Source organism: Gorilla gorilla, chromosome 11 (assembly GCF_029281585.2).
Source record: "Gorilla gorilla gorilla isolate KB3781 chromosome 11, NHGRI_mGorGor1-v2.1_pri, whole genome shotgun sequence".
In the NCBI taxonomy this organism is placed as follows: Eukaryota; Metazoa; Chordata; class Mammalia; order Primates; family Hominidae; genus Gorilla; species Gorilla gorilla.
In genome coordinates this window covers 113,790,937-113,810,962 of record NC_073235.2, presented here as the reverse complement: position 1 = coordinate 113,810,962, position 20,026 = coordinate 113,790,937, and positions in this window count along the sequence as shown.

Sequence of the window (20,026 nt, the reverse complement as noted above, 5' to 3'; positions counted from 1 at the left end):
TTGTGAAGAGTGCTGCAAAATCATGTGTTTTGATTAACTTTATTTCCATTTTCATTCAGTTCTATAGATATCTTACTTCCTTTGAGACATCTTCTTTTACTGTTGAACTATTTAGAAGTGTGTTTCTAAATTTCTTAGAGTTTTACTCTTATCTTTCTGTTAATGATTTCTACTTTCATTATGGTCAGAAAACATATCCTGTAAAATTTCAAGTAGTTTAAATTTGTTAGGGTTTGTTATGGCCAGCAGATGGTCTATTTTGATAGGTATTTCATGAATAATTGAAAAAATATGTATTCTGTTGTTATTGGCTGGAGTATTATGTCAATTAGTATATATATGTTGATTAGATACTGTTGGTTAATTGGGTTATTTAGATCTTCTATATTCTTGCTGATTTTTAAATCAAATGTTCTATAATTTATATTACAGTTCACAATTAAAATTTGTGTACTTGTTAATTTCTCCTTTTATTTCTACCAATTTTTGCCTCACACATTTTGAGGCTCTGTTTGTTGGTGGATACACATTTAGTTTCATTGTATATTCCTGGTGGATGAATCTTTTAGCATCATATAATATCCCTCCTTGTTGCTACTAATTTTCTTCACTCTGAAGTCTATTGTAACTGATACTAATATAGCTATGCATGCACACATCTTTTAAAAATCAATATTTGCTTATGAAAACTAATCTTTATTCTTTTACTTTCAATTTACCTATTTCAATAAATTTCGAGTAAGTTTCTTATAAATTACATATATAGTCAATTCTCAATATTTGCAAGTCCATATTTTCAAATAGCCTACTTACTAAAATTTATTCATAAATCAAAATAAATACAACATTTTTGCCATCATTCACAGACATATACAGAATGGCAAAAAACCTGTCAACTAATATATACATTCTTAGCTGAAGTCAATCAAGGTGACACTTTCTTTTGTTTCAGTTCTTATGCTGGAAGCAAGTGTCCTTTATGTGATCTAGTTAATGCCATAGTTTCATATTTTTGTACTTTCAGTTGGTGATTTCACTGTTTATTATGACCCCTAAGCGTAGTGCTAAAGGGTTGTCCAGTGTTCCTCAGCACAAGAAGGCTATCGTGTGCCTTATGAAGAAATTACATGTTAGATAAGCTTCATTCAGGCATGAGTTATGATACTGCTGGCCGTGAATTCAATGTTAATAAATTGCAATATGTATTAAATAAGTGTCTTTTAACAGAAACACATATAATATGTGGTTATACATTAATCAATCGATGAAAATGTTGTGACCAGAAGCTTGCAGGAACCTGACCCTGTATTTCTACCAGGAGCAATGAATTAGCATTTATGTCAACTTTAGAGAACATAGATACCATGAACAATAGGAATCGATTATAATTGATTCATGTCTTTTATAAAATCAACTATACTGGCCAGGCACGGTGGCTCACGCCTGTAATCCCAGCACTTTGGGAGGCCGAGGCGGGCGGATCATGAGGTCAGGAGATTGAGACCATCCTGGCTACAGTGAAACCCCGTCTCTACTAAAAATACAAAAAATTAGCCAGGCGTAGTGGTGGGCACCTATAGTCCCAGCTACACGGGAGGCTGAGGCAGGAGAATGGCGTGAACCTGGGAGGCGGAGCTTCCAGTGAGCAGAGATTGCACCACTGCACTCCAGCCTGAGTGACAGAGCAAGACTTCATCTCAAAAAAAAAAAAAAGAAAAAGAAAAAAAAGTCAACTCTACCTTTTAATTGGTATGGATTACTTACATTTAAAGAAAATATTGATATGTTAGGGTATGATATTATTTATTTTCTGTTTGCCTCCTCTTTCTCATTTATCTGTTTTACTTTCCTTGCCTCCTTGTGTTTTATTCCAACATGTTTTGAGATTTAGTGGAAGTGATATTCAACTTTTATCTTATTGTGATTATATTCACATTGTTCTCTTCTAAGCCATGTTTTATGACTGCATTTTCTTTTTACAAAATTTCCTGGAGTTAATTATTGCCTTTCTATTTGCTTCATTTCCTATGTGCCATTAGCAATTCTTCCCAAACCATCTAACAAAATTGTAAAATTACTCTAAACATATATAAAAATGTATGTTTTAATACATTTTAGCTTAATATAATATATAAATGCTAAAATAGATGAAATATCAAAACAGTGAAAAATAATCAAGTTTGCTCAAATGCTATAAGGTATTATTAGGATCACCCACTGTACTACACTGTCTAAACAGAACACATAAAATGGTAAGTTCAGCAAATTGAAGCTTTAATATAAAACAACTTTTAAAGAAAACATAGGTCTGATTTTTTGCATTCAGTAAAACTCAATTCATTGGATTCTAGAAAACAACATATTCCTGAGTATATTTCATTTATAATTCAACATTTTATTTCCAAATAATTGTTTAGGCATCAATAATTTTATCCACAATTCTAATTTTTGATTTCAAAGTTTGATACCAAAGGTATACTCCAGAAAGGCCAGGTTTGGCCAGTTGGAGTTCTCATCATTAATTGAGGCTTTAGCTTCTTCAGGTTAGGGTATCAAGGATGATCAGACTCAGGATGCTGATGTACCTGAACCAAACCATAACTGTAAAGGGGTATCACAAAGAGATCTTTGTGGAGATAGAATAGTTCCATTTCTTGACTTCAGTGGTATTAACACAAACTAATACATGTAATAAAACGACGCAGAACTGTACATGCACATTGTACCAATGTTAATTTCCTACCTTTGACAGTGTATTGTAATTAAATAAGACATGACCATCAGGGTAAACTAGTAAAGAGTACATGGAACATCTTACTGCCTTTGGACATTCTGCTGAATCTATAATTATTTCAAGGTAAAAAAAGTTAAAATGTTGTAGCCCTGTTTTAATTTCTGGAGCACAAGCCATTATTGCTATTTTTTCAGAACTCTTAAGATTGTATCTGTATGAATTGTTTTGTCATGAACATTGCAATTATTTTGTGTAGCCCTTGAAATGATAACAGATATCATTGTCATCCGATTACACTGACAGGTTATTTGAGGGAAAGAATCCAAAACTTAATAATATTTTCCTCCTATCCTTGTAGTTACCAGATGGAATGGACAATACCTCTAACCTCAGGGACTTTGTAACTTTAATGCTGTAAGCACAGAAGTCTGGCAGAGAAGATGTCTGCAACTCAATTCACTACGGAAAATGATATTTTCTTCTTCAAATTCTCTTTATTAATAGCAATGTTTTTACAAAAATATATAATATTTCAGAGAAATAAATGGATTAAACATGTAGTATCTTTAAAGTTATAGCTTTTTGCTCTGTCTTTTATCTCTATCTCTATAATTCCTTATGTTCTAATTCTTAGACTTGTATTTTGGTTACTTATATATTTTGTGCCTTCTGTAAGTCAATTATGGGATCTGAAATGTATGAGAAATTCACCTTGAGTTCAATTTTAGACAATGATCATATTACCCCTGATTAAAACTGTTTAGTGTTTAGAAAGAATTAAATCCACTCATTTTACTATGATTTATGATGTCCTCTGTAATCTAGCCCCTGCCTGTCTCACTGATCTCAATCTGTTCTTCCTTTCCTTCTATAACTATTTGCTGACTACCAGCTGTATGCCAGACACTCTTCAATGTATACTGAGCATCCAAGAGTAAAAAGACAGGCACCATTATGTGCCTGTTCTCCTGGAGTCAACAGTACAGCAGGGAGCATTAGATTTATCAAATCTATGAATCCTTGATTTTCTATGCATTTATAAGTATGAAACATTATCAAAGATTTAAAAGCCCCACTTACTTTGTTTCAAGTTGATTACCAGTTCTTAACTGCAGTCTTGAATAAAACAATTAGAGGAGATTATAATCAGAGTATTATAATCAGGGTTAGAATAAAGTACGTACAAATATTTTCATTTTTTATGTCACTACTTTCAAAGTTCAAGGGAATATCTGAGGTGCAACATTTTGCCACATGTCCACCACTTGGTCAGTTTGCGGCATCTTGATTGACTGCATCACCAAGATTATTTCTATAGTGGGAAGAATATATTCCTACAGGAAAATCAGAGTGCTCTTTCTTCTATTGTTGTGGCTGTTATGACAACTAAAATACTCGACAATTAAAATATTGCTAGCTTTATTCTGTGGAGAAGGCAGGACACACATTGTTATCAATTTTACAAATGGAGAAACTGAAAACTTGGAAATATAAATGCACAAGTCCAAAGAGTAACATGGCTAAGACTTGAACCTATTTTAACTTCAAAACCAGTGCATATTTCACTATCAGGAATTAGTAAACTAAATCTCAGAAAGGAGCTTTAAGGTGTTTATAAATCTCTTGAAATAATATGCAAAATGTTGTTTATAAGTTTGGATGTGGATTTATTGATGGGAGCAATCTGTGGATATCATCAGATTTTTAAAAGGACTCTGAACAAAAAGTAAAACAAATAAAATAGATAAAGGCTAATAACTACTGCATGCATATTGCATCTATTAGAAGGAAGTAAAAAAGTATGAGCCCCCAGGCACTAAGCAGTGAACATGTTTCTCTTTCATGTTTGAAGAGCTATGAAAAAGTAAAAAAAAGGTACAAATGGATAGAGTATTCTACCATTTACCACTACTTTTGAGATTTATCCTTTCTGGGAGGCAGTTCCTCAGGAGTATATCTGTAAAAGGAGGCTGCCTCTTTTGAGAGGGTACTGACAAGAATCTACTCATTTATTTCCACAGTTCCTTGAATCATCACATGAAATCAAAAAGGACTCAAGTTTAGCCTCTACTCTTTTACTACTCGGCACAAGTGGGAGAAGAAGGTTACCAATTTGTTCACTGCTGCATAGTGAGGGAGCTTGGACATGCTCATTTCCTAGCTCCTGTGCAGTTCGCTCAAGGGAGAGCTAAGTGCTAGAAAAGAGTAACCTTACAGTCTGTACTTAAGTAATTAGGCTGGGAAGAGGACTGGAGACATATCCCTCAATGAATATGCACTACTTTAGGAAATATAGTAAGTCAGAGATTCCCCAAGAAACCAAAGCAAGGTTTTCTTGCTCAGCTCTGAAAGTAAAATTAAGTATAACAGATGTGAAAGTGCTTTGAAAAAGTAGATAAAACACTAGAAAAATGTGAAGGCTTATGATGGAAGCAATTCCTCCAACCCCCTCTCAAAATGCTGCATTACATTTTATGTGCATAAAGCAGGTAGCAACAAAATGCAATACCGAAGAATGCATAAGTGGGGATGATTTCAGAGTAATATGTAATATAATTAAGAATTAGCATATTTTGGTAGGATTACCTAAATTTCTCTATTTTTTTTTAATTTTAGGTACTTAGGAATTCAATTTTTCCCTTTGGAGAACAGAGATTAATATAGGTTAATTCTATTTACATCTGGCTGAGTGTTCTAAGACTGTTCCTATGGGTTTAGAAATTAATCACAGATGAATTCACACAAGGCCTTTCTTTGCTGGCTCTATATATCCATTTCCGACTTTTTTACCCTTAGAAAATAGTTAAAACTCAATTTTCTCGGAAAAACAGAACAGCCCACTCTACCAGCTTCAGAATTCTTTTTTCTTTATTTTTGGCACCTGTTGGATGACTCAGGATAGTAGGATTTTTTCATGTACTGTATTATTATTTCCTAAGTACATAATACATTATTAGTTTGAGGAATCCACATGTACAGGTCCCAAAACTGTCTTGTATGCCAAAATAATGATTCAGGAGCTGACATTAATACAATAATTGGAATTCACTTCTCTTTTTGCATGTATCAAATCACTCACAGGTATAACAACTACTACTTTTTATGGTCTTTCCCAAAAGCCATTTCTTACTATGTAGAATAACTGGGCCCCTTTTTCATTAGGTAAGAGTTTTTCTCTGAAGACAAGCAAAGAGTGAGCAAATATAGACCCTCTTTTGTGGGAGGGAGCAGGAGAAGGGAAGGCTGTGATTATCATATTTTAACAATGTTTGTTGCATCCCAAGCATCTTTATTAAAGATTTGTTTCAAATAATTCCAGCTGCAAGGGAAGGCCCAGTTGATCTTGCAGCAGGTGAAACATCCTATAGAAGTATTTGTCAAAATGTGGTTTCCAAACCAAAAGCAGCAGCATCACCTGGTGACCTGCTAGAAATACAAATTTCTGGGCCCCACTCCGTATCTACTGAGGATAGGGCCCAGTAATCTCTGTTTTGACAAACTCTCTAGGTGATTTTGATGCTCACTAATGTTTGAGAACATTTGCCAAGTAGTAAACTTAGTTTGCCAAGTAGCTACATTAACTTAATAGCTGACTGAGACATGGCATGAGAAGAATAGAGTCATCTTCCTTTCCCTTTAAGATACCTGTACAAATGTTTTACCAAAGTTAATTTAGTTTCATATATCCTTTAATTTCTAATATCATGTCTTAGTGAAAGCAATATTCAACTTTTATCTTATTGTGATTATATTCACGTTGTTCTCTTCTAAGTCATGTTTTACGATTACACTTTCTTTTTATCAAATTTCCTAGAGTTAATTATTGCCTTTTCATTTGCTTTCTTTCCTGTGTGCCATTAGCAATTCTTCCAAAACCATCTAACAGAATTGTAAAATTAGTCTAAACACTATTTTGCTCTTGGTCAACTTCTGCCCCATGCATCCAAATGAAGCTTTCCTGCTGGATCCCTTTCACTTCCACCAGGTGGATTATTTTCTAAATCTTAGACAGACCCTCCATCCGGACTGGCCTTTATCCTCTCCTCTGTGTGGATCTCATTTCCCCTGCATCCACTGTCACTTTCTCTTGATTAACTCCTTTCTACCTTCTTTCTCCTCCTTGATAAAAGATAAATGTAAGTTGACATTTTTGAAACTTGTTTACTAGAAATTCTTTTATTCTACTCTTACATATCATAGTTGGTTTTTTTGGTTGATTTTTTTAATTTTTAAGACAAATCACTAAAAATAGAATGGAAGCCCTGTATTTATAGTGGAACTTGTCCACTGATGGGTTTTACCAAGAGAGAATTACAACAAGCAGAAACCCATTGTGTTATTAGAGAGCCCTCCAGAATCAGTCTCTCTCTCTCTCTCTCTCTCTATGTATATATATTCTTTTGGAGTCTTAGGAGTAAAATGGTGATTTTATGTCTGACAACCATCATTACTAGAGCCAAGCAGAAGCAGGGATGAGGCATCTTTCCATTCAACATGTAGACTTTCACTTCTCAATACTGAACCATTCCCAGCCCTCTATTTTGTTGATTCCCTAAATCTCATTCTGCTGTGGTTCAGTACACCTTCAGAGGAAACTTTCAGGCTCCAGCTATTGTCTGGCTGTGCAGGATCTAAAGTTCCTTCTATAGACAGTCAAAGAATCTCTGTTTTCATCCCATGCCTCACATGAAATGTCAGAGATGAATGGTACCTCCAATTCTTGAGAGTTTCTGAATGAAATTCTGTATCACGATTAGGCTTGCTTCTCATTGGAGTCCTCCTTGTAGTCACTTGGTATTCAGCTTCCTCTTCTCTGCAAACATTAACTTAATAGCTGACTGAGACATGGCATGAGAAGAATAGAGCCAAGAGGCACTAATAGAGAAGGACTGACAGACTGTAAAGGCTGATTGGCAGGATGAAGGAATAAATACATCAGGGATGAATACCAGTTTTCTGATTTGGGTAACGGAGTACTTCCCAGCAGATGGTGAAAAAATTTACTGAGTTAGACAATACAACAGAAAGAATGGGTTTGGTGAGTAATTATGCGCTAACTTTATAATATGTTGGTTTTATGATGCCTATAGTTCTTTTGAGTGAATATATCTAGTTGTGAGCTGTATAGACAGTTCTGGTTGTTCAGAAAGTGATGTGATATAGAGATAAAAATCTGGAAAATACTAACAGATAAATGCTATGTTGTATATATTGGAGTAACTGAAATGAATTATGGCATGAAAGAAAAAGAACAGAGGCTAGAATCCTGGGAAACATCAACATTTAAGAGGCAGTTGAAGAAACTCCTACAAAGAAGACAGTGCTAGTTTGGGTCCTCCAAGAAGCAGGTTGAATTAAAGGCTAATGATATTTGCTAAGGAAAACATCTGTAAAGGATAAAGGGGAAAGTGAGAAGTACTAGGAGGGAGAGACTTCACATGAAGATATGAATCTGACACCTGTGAAAGAGAAGAGATAAGGAAGAATTGGGTAGGAAGAGTCTCACACTGCAGTGCCCTTCTCATAACTTCAGACCAGACTAATGGGAAGTCCCTGAGCACAGGTTACCCTTTGGATGTGTCCTGTGCAGGCAGCAATGGGTGGTCACCGGTACCATGCTCAGCCATTAACTGGGAACAGTCCAGGGAAAGTGTGACCTTGGTGCAAATGCAGTCATGAATTCAAAGGAGCAGCAGCTAGGACTGTCCATCATCTTTGCTTCCATAAGCAAGGTGTCTTGAAGACCTGACAGGCAGCTCATAGAAACATGAGAGAAACTAGAAAGAATGGTGGTACCGAACCAACAGACAGTAATTTCTATGTATTATGCCCATAATATTTCTGTGAAGAGAAATGGAGGATAAATCATCCTAAAACTGCAAATGTGAACCTGAGACTTTACCTTGTAAAATCTGTAGTTAATAGTCATGTGCAAAAATGTGCATAATTGGAAGCAACATTAATACTGCAGGAAACATAGTTCTAGAAAAGATGATGGATTGGCTTTAAAGTTTAAAACCATTTATAATTTTCAAATATGCACTTAGAGTTGATTTGAAATATTTCGTACTTGAGTTTCCTAATGGAGTTAATTAATCACAGCTGATTTCGTTGCAAGCACAGCACCAACCAGAAACAACACAGCCAAGACATATGTGCAAATCAAGGCATATCACTCCTACACATTTAGTGATGAGGAAGGGATATTTTTTCACCAAGCCTTCATTCTTACTTTGTTAATATGTTGTATTCCAATATAGTCAGAAACTCAGTTATGACCATAGACTCTTATAACCACAGCTTTTCAATTCTATCCTACTTTCTTTGAAAATTTTAAAGTTATCACATATTTTTATTACTCTTTGGATTTTGGAAACCAAAAAAGAAGGGTCCACATTTTGTAATCTCTACCTAGATGCATATAACTTTCAATCAATGGCCCAGAAGCAAGGGATTCATGTTAAGGCTTTTGGAATGTATTCATTACACATACACACAGTATAGAAACAGAATTTAAGAGAGGCAAGGAGAGAAAGGGGGGAAAATTCCCTATTTATTACAGCCCCTTTCCACATTCACAAAGCTTAGTGATGGCCTCCCTGATGACTTTCCTCATGACTTTAGAGGATTGCTCTTCATTAAAAGGGAGACAGATTGTGGCTGTATGGGTAGAGTCCAGGAGGGAAACAGAGCTGTGATGACTGAGTCTTGGAGTAGGAAAAGGAGGGGAGAGAAGTGAGAATAAGACTATCAATTCTGCAAGGATGGGCACCTTGTCTATTTTTGCTCTTTTTTTCTGGTCTATTGCCATAAATAAAAAATTTGCAATTCTAATGTTCCTCTTAAATAAATACATTTAAATCTAATTTCTGCAATCAGCTCAGGTTGTAAAGTCTAGGAGAACACCCTTTTCTTTAGTTTACTCCAGCAAATTTAGCCATGTCTTAGGCATGGTATGGGTGCGTAAGAGTTAATTGATGAATTGAACTGTTTAACAGTTTCTACGTGAGGGTAAAATAAAAACTTTTGTTTCATTTTTCGTAAAAAAAATAAAGTTATTTAACTTCGGAGATGTTAAATTTCTATAATGTGATCACTAAAATCTCTTTTTGTCTCTGACTGTCGATGACAAAAATCCAGTTCTGACTTGGCGAGAAAGAATTCTAACGTTTTCCAGTGTCTAATAGTTCGAATATTTTTCTTCACAATTTGAAATGAAAAGGGTATGCCTTTGTAGTATTTTATTAAAATGAAAACTGCTTCTTTATGTATTTGAGTGGACATTCCAGTCAAGCAGGCTTAACAGATTTTTACATATGAAGTAGTTATACATTAAAAAAAATTCACAAACAGGATGAAAGTAGGTCTCCACATCCACCATAATGAGATATCTGGTTGGCATCCACTCCTATGAGTTTAAACAGATCAACTCTTTAAATCACTGATTTAATAGAATCATATATATGTTTTAAAAATTCTGGAATATATTGATTTTTTGAAACAGGAAAAAATTGTATGACTAATAAGAGAATATCTTAAAAAGATAAGCTGACTCTGATATTTTCCACTTTTACTTCTCTAAGAAGAACTAAAAAATATACACTTACACACAAATGTATATATCTAATAAGGAAGTGCTATATGGTATATGTATTTGTATACAAATGTACATAAATATGTCATGATGGTTAATTTTATGTGTGTGCAGGGTACCCATATATTTAGTTAAATATTATTCTTGGTGTATTTTTGAGGATGTTGTTGGATGTGATTAACATTTGAATCCATAGACTACGAACGGATATTTCACTCCCCAATGTAAGTGGGCTTCATCTAATCTGTTGAAGGCCTGAATAGATCAAGAAGGAGAAAAGAGATAATCTCCTCTTTCTCTCTGCTTGACTGTAAGCTGGGACATACGTCGTCTGTTTTTAGACTCAAACTCGAACTGGAACTCACATCATCAGCTATCCTGGCTGTCAGACATTGGATGTGGGCTGGAACTACACCATTGGCCTTCCTGGGTCTCCAGCTTGCTAGCTGCAGGTCTTGGGACTTCCAGCAATCAGATTTCACATGAGCCAATTCGTAGTGTTTCTGTTCCTCTAGGGAGCCGTGACTGACACGCATATTACATACACACACAAATATAGCATAAAATAGTAATAAATTGCTAACTACAGGGCAGAATTTTGAATCTCTTATAGTATGGTTAAGCATGTAGATTGTGTTTAGCTTGTTTTTATTTTTTTGGTACTGTCAGAGCTTCAAAATGTTGAAGTTGAAAATAATTACTTTTGTTAAAGTTATGAAATTAGAATGCTTTTAATGACATATGTGATGATAAAAACAATTGAAGTCGTTAAGCTTCGGTGAGTTTAATAAAGTGTTTACTGATCAGGGTGATTTTGTTTTGAGCTGCATTCAGGTATATCTCTAGGGGTGGCATCAGTCATCCATCTGAATTTTCATTACTGCTCACATTGAAAAAAGTCAGAAAATGGTAATTAAAATTATAATTAAACTAACACTGAGAAATGACTTGAGAAAGAAGTTTATAATTTTATTGAAAAGTTTTCTTTTCATAAAGCCTTTCAGATTTTCAAAGACAAAATCATATTGTTCACATATTGTACATTTCCTTATAATGTCCACCTCCTGTAGACATTTCTAGTCATCAAATAGAACATTCAGGTTTGAGTTATTTCTAGACTTACGCTATATTAAATGAAAAAGGGAAACTGCAAAGTAGAGTGAGTAGTACAACCTCTTTTATTTAACAAAGATTGATACTGCTATTAATATAGATATATAGAAGTATATATTTACATGTACATGAATATGCTAAGAAATAAAATGTAAAAACTTGGTTAATAGTGGTTAACCTTGTGGTGGAGGCTTGTAGGTGGTGATGGAAACTTTCAAATTTCATGTTGTGTCTTTCTAAACTCTAAATTTTTTGGCCACGTGTCTTATTGGTTTCATTTACTAAAAAGTCATGGAGGACTCTGGGTCCTTCTTCATTTCCGTCTTTATAATATTTGTTTAAGACAGAGAAGAATGTTTTCTGGAACCATGTAAAAGAAACCTCTTCTTAAAATAATCTGTTTTCTTAAATCTTTTTGAATTGTTATTATTTCTCCCTTAAACTAGTTATAACACAGGTTCTATGTAGGGGTTTTGCAAGACCTCTCATGAGGAAGATCAGGAGTAAGATTTGTGAAGAGCACACAAAAGAGAGGGCACTGACATATTTAGGGAGGTGGGACAGATGTACAAAGAGAGAAGAATGCTTCTGGAACAATGTGGCAAGTTCCTCCACCCTGAAAGCCTGGAGAGACTAAAATCATGCAACAGGTGAGTTGCTGACTCTAAGGAAAATCAGGGTGAACGATGCATCATGTATTTTTCTCAGATGGGTGGCAACGGAGCTCTGGAGTGATGCTAGAGATTCGGCATATCAGAGAAAAATAGAACATCGAACCAAGCCTCTCCAAACAAATGAGAAATTCAAACTGATACTTAGAGAAGGAAATACGTCTGGCTAAACACAGTGGATTGAATACTTAGATCTCTACTCTTCCTCAAGATACCATTAAAATGTCAGTAAAGTAAAAAAAAAAAAAAAAAGAAATAGAAATCCTTCAAATGAGGACATAAGAGCAGATAAGAGATGAAAACTAATTTGTAAAAGCCAGAAAGTGGACGGAAGTTTGCAGAGAAGAGAAAGGTGAATACCAAGTGAATGCAAAGAAAACTCGAAGGAGAAGCAAGCTTATTCATGATGGAGTATCCCAAAAAGTCTTAAGAATTGGAGGCACCAATTAACCCTGACAGCCTGTGTGAGGGTTGTTTGTATGTCTGCATAAATAGAATATTAGATTCTGCTCATCTAGTGGACTTCAGCGACCCACAGGACATTTAAATCATACCAACATCCAGGCTCAATGTCCAGAAATTCTGATTTAACTTAGTCTGGATGACACCAAGGTATATTACTTTGTAAAAGCTCCTGAGGTGATTCTGACATGTAGTCAGGGGTGAGAACTACTGCTCTCATACATATTGACTGTTGTTTAGAAAGGGAAGCGGGCTATGATTTAGTGACCTTACCCAAGATTTCCCATCTAATAAAACCGAGTTAGGATAAGAAGCAGTTCACTCCCCTTAGGATTTCTTTTCATTGGCCATCCTGCCTCCAGTCCTGCCAGTTAGAGGCAGTGGAACTTATTCTCAGCTAATCATGACACTGAGTCTCCAGGCAATTGAACCAGAACACTAGCAGAAAAGAACTTTGTAGGTCAGAGTTGTTTATATATTAAGGGAAAAAAAATCACTCCTATGCACTACTGAATTACTGTCTTAAAAATATTTTTTTTCTGTTGTTTACACATACCTCTGTGCCCTATGAGAAAAACAGACAGTTCAAAAGGAAGAAACAGCAGTGTTGGTCAAGGAGTTAGATGCCCTTTGGTGTCGATTTTAACACCTAGATGACTGCATTTGAAATTAGGAATGCAGGGTTTTCATGCCATGCATTTCCATGTCATTATGTTTTCAGGCCACGAGAACAACTTTGATATAAAACAATATTGCTTTGAAAATAGAGTGCTGTCCCTTGGAATGAAGGCAAATGAGGATTTAGAATACTTGCAGGTTGTTCTGTCAGTACTAATTTGAGTGCTAAAGTTCTATTTGCAAACCTAAGTAAACAGGAATGTAGACAGCTTGAACAAGATGAAATTGTGATATCGCCCAAAGGAACAAGCTGATCAGGGAAAGCTCAGCATGCATTTGAATCAAGAGCATGTGCAACAACGGTAACTCTGCTTCAAGTAGTGTGGGCTGGACCGGGACAAGGGAGGCTTAACCTATGACACCTGGTATTTGAGGGCAGCGAGCCATACACCAGTCATTCTGATAGCCTCTCCAGATTTTTGCAGCACATGGGAGCTTGTGCTAAACAATGACTACATTCAGTTTTTCGGCAGCTGTCGATCACAGTGGGCTTCAGCAAATTCCAGTTCCTGAACTCATCAGCAGCAATAAATGTTTATTGCCTATTTAGTGAGCACATGGTAGCAAAGCTGAATTTGTAGTAGCGTATTAAAAAACCTTCTGATTTAGACAATGCATATTAAAGATACATGGCAGAATTCTTTCCTAAAGAAATGATAAACAGCTGCTTACATAATCAAAAACCTCAGAGCCTAATAGCATCCAGGGTCTTTGTGGTTGAAGAAAAACCTCTTGAAGTCACAGAAAGAAAGGTTTCCCTTTTATGTGAAGATCTTGATCTTCGGTAAGTCCAGCAGCACTTTCCCAATTAACTAGGGCTCTCTGCTTGAGCAGATATCCTAAGGTGGCAAAGTGATGTTGTTTGGACTCATAAGGATTCAATCTTATGGAAACCACCAGAGAATGGTGACTGAGTCAGGGGACATGGATAGAAGGAACAAATATGCTTTCCTATGTGAGGAAGGTTTAGCTTCCAGGGATGTCAAACATTATTCCAACAAGCACTGATCCAGGGGAGCTAATCAACTTGAAGAGTAGGATGTAGACTAAATATCCAAATCCTTGTGGGCAAGAGAAGCAAAACCTATATACACACATATAGGTAAGAGTTAAAGGAAAATTCTCTTCCCCCTTAAGGAATCTCAAGTCTCTTTCCTCTTAGGTTATAAACGGTAGTCTGTGTCCAGAGCTGTGTAGAATACAAAATATTTTTTCCTGCTAACTAAAAATGACCTCTCACTGTTAGACTATGTTTGCTATGAAGAAAGAGAATTTGTTTTGGAAAATTTCTCTTTGTCATATCTTGATCATCAATAGCAAGTTGAAAATATAAACAAAGAAAGTACCATCTCCCTAAGAATGAAAATGAGTTTGAAGGGAATGAATGAAAACTACTCCCAGAATAATGAGTTTTTAATTTTTAATTTCCAAAATCTCTCATTGTGTGTGCATTGTGTATGTACATGCACAATAATTTGTATACATGTAAGATTTCTCTATGCCTGATTTACAAAAGTAGTCAAATTAGAGGATCTAGTTGCAGGCCAGCAACTAACACAAGCTTGGTGGAAAAGGAGACCTTCTGGGCAAATAGGAAAGAAAAGTACTGTTTTTCTCCAGCTTAGTTACAGGGCTCATGGTTTGCTGATTTCAACCCTCATCCATCTTCACCTCCACTGCTAAAAGATTTGTGTAGAGTACAACTTGCATAATGTTGCTTATTTACCACATTGAAGAGCAAAATGCAATATTGTCTTTTTATCTTCTTTAAATCATCTCATAAGAACACAAAAAACAAAACAACAAAATTTTAAAAAGCTGCTTGATAAATATTTCTACTCCAAGAGGTGACATATTTAAATTAGGGCTTAATCCAGAGATTCTAAACCTAAACCTCCAAGAACCCTTCGAAATACAATGTCTTTTGCATGCATACATCTGCATTTTTCTGGGAATAGAGGGTTTGCAAATGTGTTAGTGATCTCAAATTATTAAACTAGCTTAAGGCCAAAGTATAGTGAAATTAATAATTTAGAAATATACACTAAAGAATAATATAACCCTGAAATATCCAAACAACTTTCTAATAAAATGGTAATTCACTTTTGGTTGAGCATTTTTCCCCTTATCATATAACAATCACAGAATTGGAAGATGTAAAAATATCTGCTATTTTTCTGCTGTATGCAATATTATATGACACTCGGCTGAATTTTCATTTTCTATTTTAAAGATAAATCAGTTAAAGGCTTTCTCTTTTTATACCATATAAACCTAAAAACTATATTCTGTAAGATTACATATTATTGATAACTAGTTATTCATACAATATATGCTATGATGCCTATATAGTTGTTTTAGAGCTCTTTAGTTTCCTCAAATATCATTATGTTTTTATTGTAACAGAACATCATTCCTTTCAGTGCCAGTTTTATGATTTTTCAAAAAGGGCTACTGCTGAAGTTAATCTGTATGCCTTTACGATACAATTTTAATTTTTCATTTGCTTAACAAACTTCATAGATGAAGAAAATATTTTCATAAGCATCTCTATATAAAACAAAATACAATTTTATTGCATTTAATAAAACTGATTTTATATATTTGTTTCCCTGTTCTCTTTTGACTAATAAGCAAAATTGAGCTTTGTATTTTACCATCAAAAAGAAAAGTACTTTGCTTTACATATATATAGATATATATGTAAAAAAGCATATATATATATATGCTTTACATATATAGAAAATATATCTATATATCTATATCTATATATATACGTATGTTCTCAGACACACATAGAAGGAAGTCCAAGTGTGGTACCCAATCATAGTTAAACAATTATTTATATATTATGAAGTAAACTTTTTAAAATAAAGCATATCTTGAAACTAGGAGAAGTTATCTCCAGTCTTGATCTACTTGGTCTTCTATGATTCTCTCAAGGCAAATTCTCCTTTAGAATAGAAAAGCATATGAAATAAAACAAGGTAACGTCGGGGTTAGGAATTAAATTAAATTGATCTTAGAAAACATAAACAAGAAATAGTCAAAGATAGAACCAGGCACCTCCATTTTTCTAAAATTGAGGTTTGTTTTTTTTTTTTTTTTTTTTTTTTTTGCTTCTTGAATTTGCTTTGCTTTTTTCTCCTTTCAATATATATTAAAGTTCCCATGGAAATTTTGAGCCTGGGGCTAGAACCTTCGACAGAATTATAACAAGGAATATGGCAGTGGTATACAAGGTGAGGAAAACCAAAGGAGATATCAAGCATGACACAGAGGGAAGAGCATGGGTTTTTAGGATCTGAATTTAGGAACCATATTCAAATTTATTGGCCCCCTCTGGCTACATGCATGTTGGCAGATTTTATTTTCTTATTTTTTTATTTTTACTTTTAGCATCAGTATTTCTTTTACATGAAGTAATCCCTAGGGACAAACTCAAGAATAGCGTTGTGAGATTTCAGTGTTTGCTTGTTTCTGCATTTACAATAAGAAGGAAGTGACATTGATACCTGTTTGTTTTCATGGGGTATTGTGAGCAGGGCCAGATTGTTTAAAAATATATAATTATCATTAATGTTTAACCATGTTACTCATGTTTCAAAAGACTCAAGATTCAAAAGACTCTGTGACTTAATCTCTTTTCATTCTTATTTTGATCAATTATTTTAAAAATTCAGACTTTTTGACTTTCTGCTCAAAACACGAAAAAAATATTTTGTGCTTAAAAAAGTGTATAAACATTTTATGAAAATAGAATGTAAAGAGAACTTGTTAATTATAAAAATCACTGGACTGATTTGTATTGCAATTGTTTAGTGACTCCATGCCACATCACACAATGATTCTGCAACTGGATTTTTAAGACAGAAAATAAATATTTTTTCTGATAATTTATAGCTCATAGAAAAAGCACAGAATACTAGGATACTATAGAACCAGGCATACCAAAATGAAAGGATTAATAACCACTTGTCTGATAAGTTTGACAAATCAGGTGCTTGCCATAACTAAAAATAATGTATAAATATGTAATTTTAATCTATTTTAAAGGAAAATTTCTTTCATAATTCCTTTTTTAAAAAAATTATATCTTCCATAATAGCATCTTTATGGTGAAAATTGCATTCATCTTTTCTGCTATTAGGAAAAGTGTTTGATATATGTAGGCACTTGGTTAGAAGAGCACACTACAAACTTTTCTTTGGGATAAAATGTTTCTGATAGTTCTCTGTACTGGACATTTACAGAACAAACCATCTTCCCCTATTTTCCTAAAAAATGGTAAGTGATACATTTTTGAACTTCTACAAAGTTGGTCATTGCATTTGTCCTAAGAACTCTATTTTCTCAATGTTATTTCCTTTTTTTACATCAACATGGGTGCCTCTTACATTTCTAGAAAATATTGATCTTCTTTAGTAAAATAAGTTTTCCAGTGGTTACAAATGACTTGTGAATGTGGTGAAAAAAAGTTCATTGATCTCAAATCCAATAATCTCATATGTGCAGACAGAAATCTTTACGAATCCTATTTATTTATAGGTTTCTATTAAGTGCCTCAGCTCATAGGACTCAAGGTACTTGTTTATCATTATGACTGTGCCTTTGAAACCAATCATAAAAATATCAACAGCAGATTATGAGTGAAATCAGTTTTACTTAGACTTATATTCACACATAACACTATCCCATTAAAATAATTGGGTCCTTCAAATTTCAATGCAACCTTGCTTCTGTGTTGTTTTCATCCATGGGATAAGTCATTTTTCCTGGAGCATGTTTCACCATACATTTATTTAAATTAGTCTCATCTTATTCAATATCCAGTTTTTAAAATCCAAAATGAAACAAAATCTCAGAAAGATGCTCTTAGAGATAGTAACATCTGAAACTCTTTGAAGTGAAATATTCTTTTATGAAAATTTTCTAATAGCATTTGGATTGAGTAGCAGTTTATGTCTCTAATTAATTTAATATGTGCCTTTTTAAAAAAGTTCACTGTCTACTTCATCTGTTTTTCATAATCTAAAATATTAGGTTCTACAGTATAGCTACCAAAAAGACCCACTAAACAGTGAGTTCGTTCCTCTAAAGATTCAACTGACTGGCAAATTAGAGACATGTTAAGAAAATAAATGACCCCCATTGTACCCTAATTGTCTATTAGTTATCTTGTCAATGAGGTCCAACTGTACTGTTCTTTGGGTGATTGAACATGACCTCTGGGGTATGTCTGTTAAGGCAAAGGAAAATTTCAACACAAATAATTAATAGTCTGGGATTTCTCCCTACATCTTTTCCTTCTTTTCTGGCTCTGTCCTTTCAGATTTAACACTCAGATTGAATGCTTTCTCTTAAAATTGATGCTTTGCTCATTTCTCTGTTGCCTTTCTTTGGCTGCCATAATTCTTCACCCATAGGGAGATAAAAGCAACATATTCAGACCACTGTTGCAGCACTGGCAATGAGGTGGATGTAATCTGTAGTTCAGGGGTCTATATTCACATGTGAATCTCAACTGAACTGCAAAAAGACATTTTTCTCAAAGATGTAACATGTTGCAATCAGCTGTTCTTCAGAGAGGGACATATTTATTTGAGTAATGTGTAATTTGAGTAATTTATGTGCTAACATGGAAAAGTTAATAGAATTGTTGTATATGAAATGTCTCAACCACTATGTAAATGTACAGAGTTTTAAAAAATATAATTATAAATTCAGACAGCTCTACAAAAGTATATTGTCAAAGTACAAAGAGACAATATCATTAGATGAAAACCAAAAGATAGGCCCTGTATTAATAAACACATATCATATCATGTTGAGCATAAACAGGATTTGAGACATAAAGAGAATTTATATCAAACTAATTTTGACTTAAGTATCACCTAACCAGTTCTTTGAGAAGGGCTGTATTGCCAAGTGAAACTTCTAGGTTGGTGTCATCACGTATTTGGCAGGATCAGTTTCTAGTTCTGAGCTAATGGCAGACATGGCTAATCAGTCATAGCACTCTTTCTTGCCGAGTCCAGATTCAGCCTTAGGTATCATCGCAAGTGCCAAGTCTATTATATAATAGCTGCCTGAAGAATTGTGTTGCAAAAGATTGTATTTGCAATCCCAGTTTTGGGCAGCTCTTCTGGGTTACAAAACTTGAAGATCATGTATGTAAAACAAAATGGCTCAGAAGATATAAAAGTAATTCAACTGAAGTAGTTTTTTCATTTAAAGGTAATAACTTGTACATTCCAATGCACCAATAATAATAGCTTTCAAAATTCCAACTACCAATGGTAACAAAACTAAAATTTCTTTATCGTTACCTATTCCTCTTACCTTCTTTTCACAAACCTTCTAAACTAATTGCCAATATTTTTTGCTTATATCACCTCCAACCCCTTAACTTTCTCCCATTTGGCTTCTATCCCGACACTTTACTGAATCTTCTTCACTCATATTAACAATTATTTCTATGTGATTAAATCCAAGAAACAACTTTTAATCTTATTTTTCTTGATTTCCAAGTATCCTTCAATACTGCTAATTGTTTCCTGTCCCAACCTTTTCTCCTCACTCTATCCTAACACACTCTTGGATTTCTTTTTCAGTCTTTGTTCTTCCATCTTTTTTTGCCCCTCCATCTTTTTTTGCCCCTTCCAAAATGTACAACCAAATGTTTTAACTGTTGTTTTTTATGTCTCTGAGCAAACTTCTTTTTTTCTTTTTCCTTTGTATGTTCTTCCCCAGGTGAACTCATTCCCTCCCATG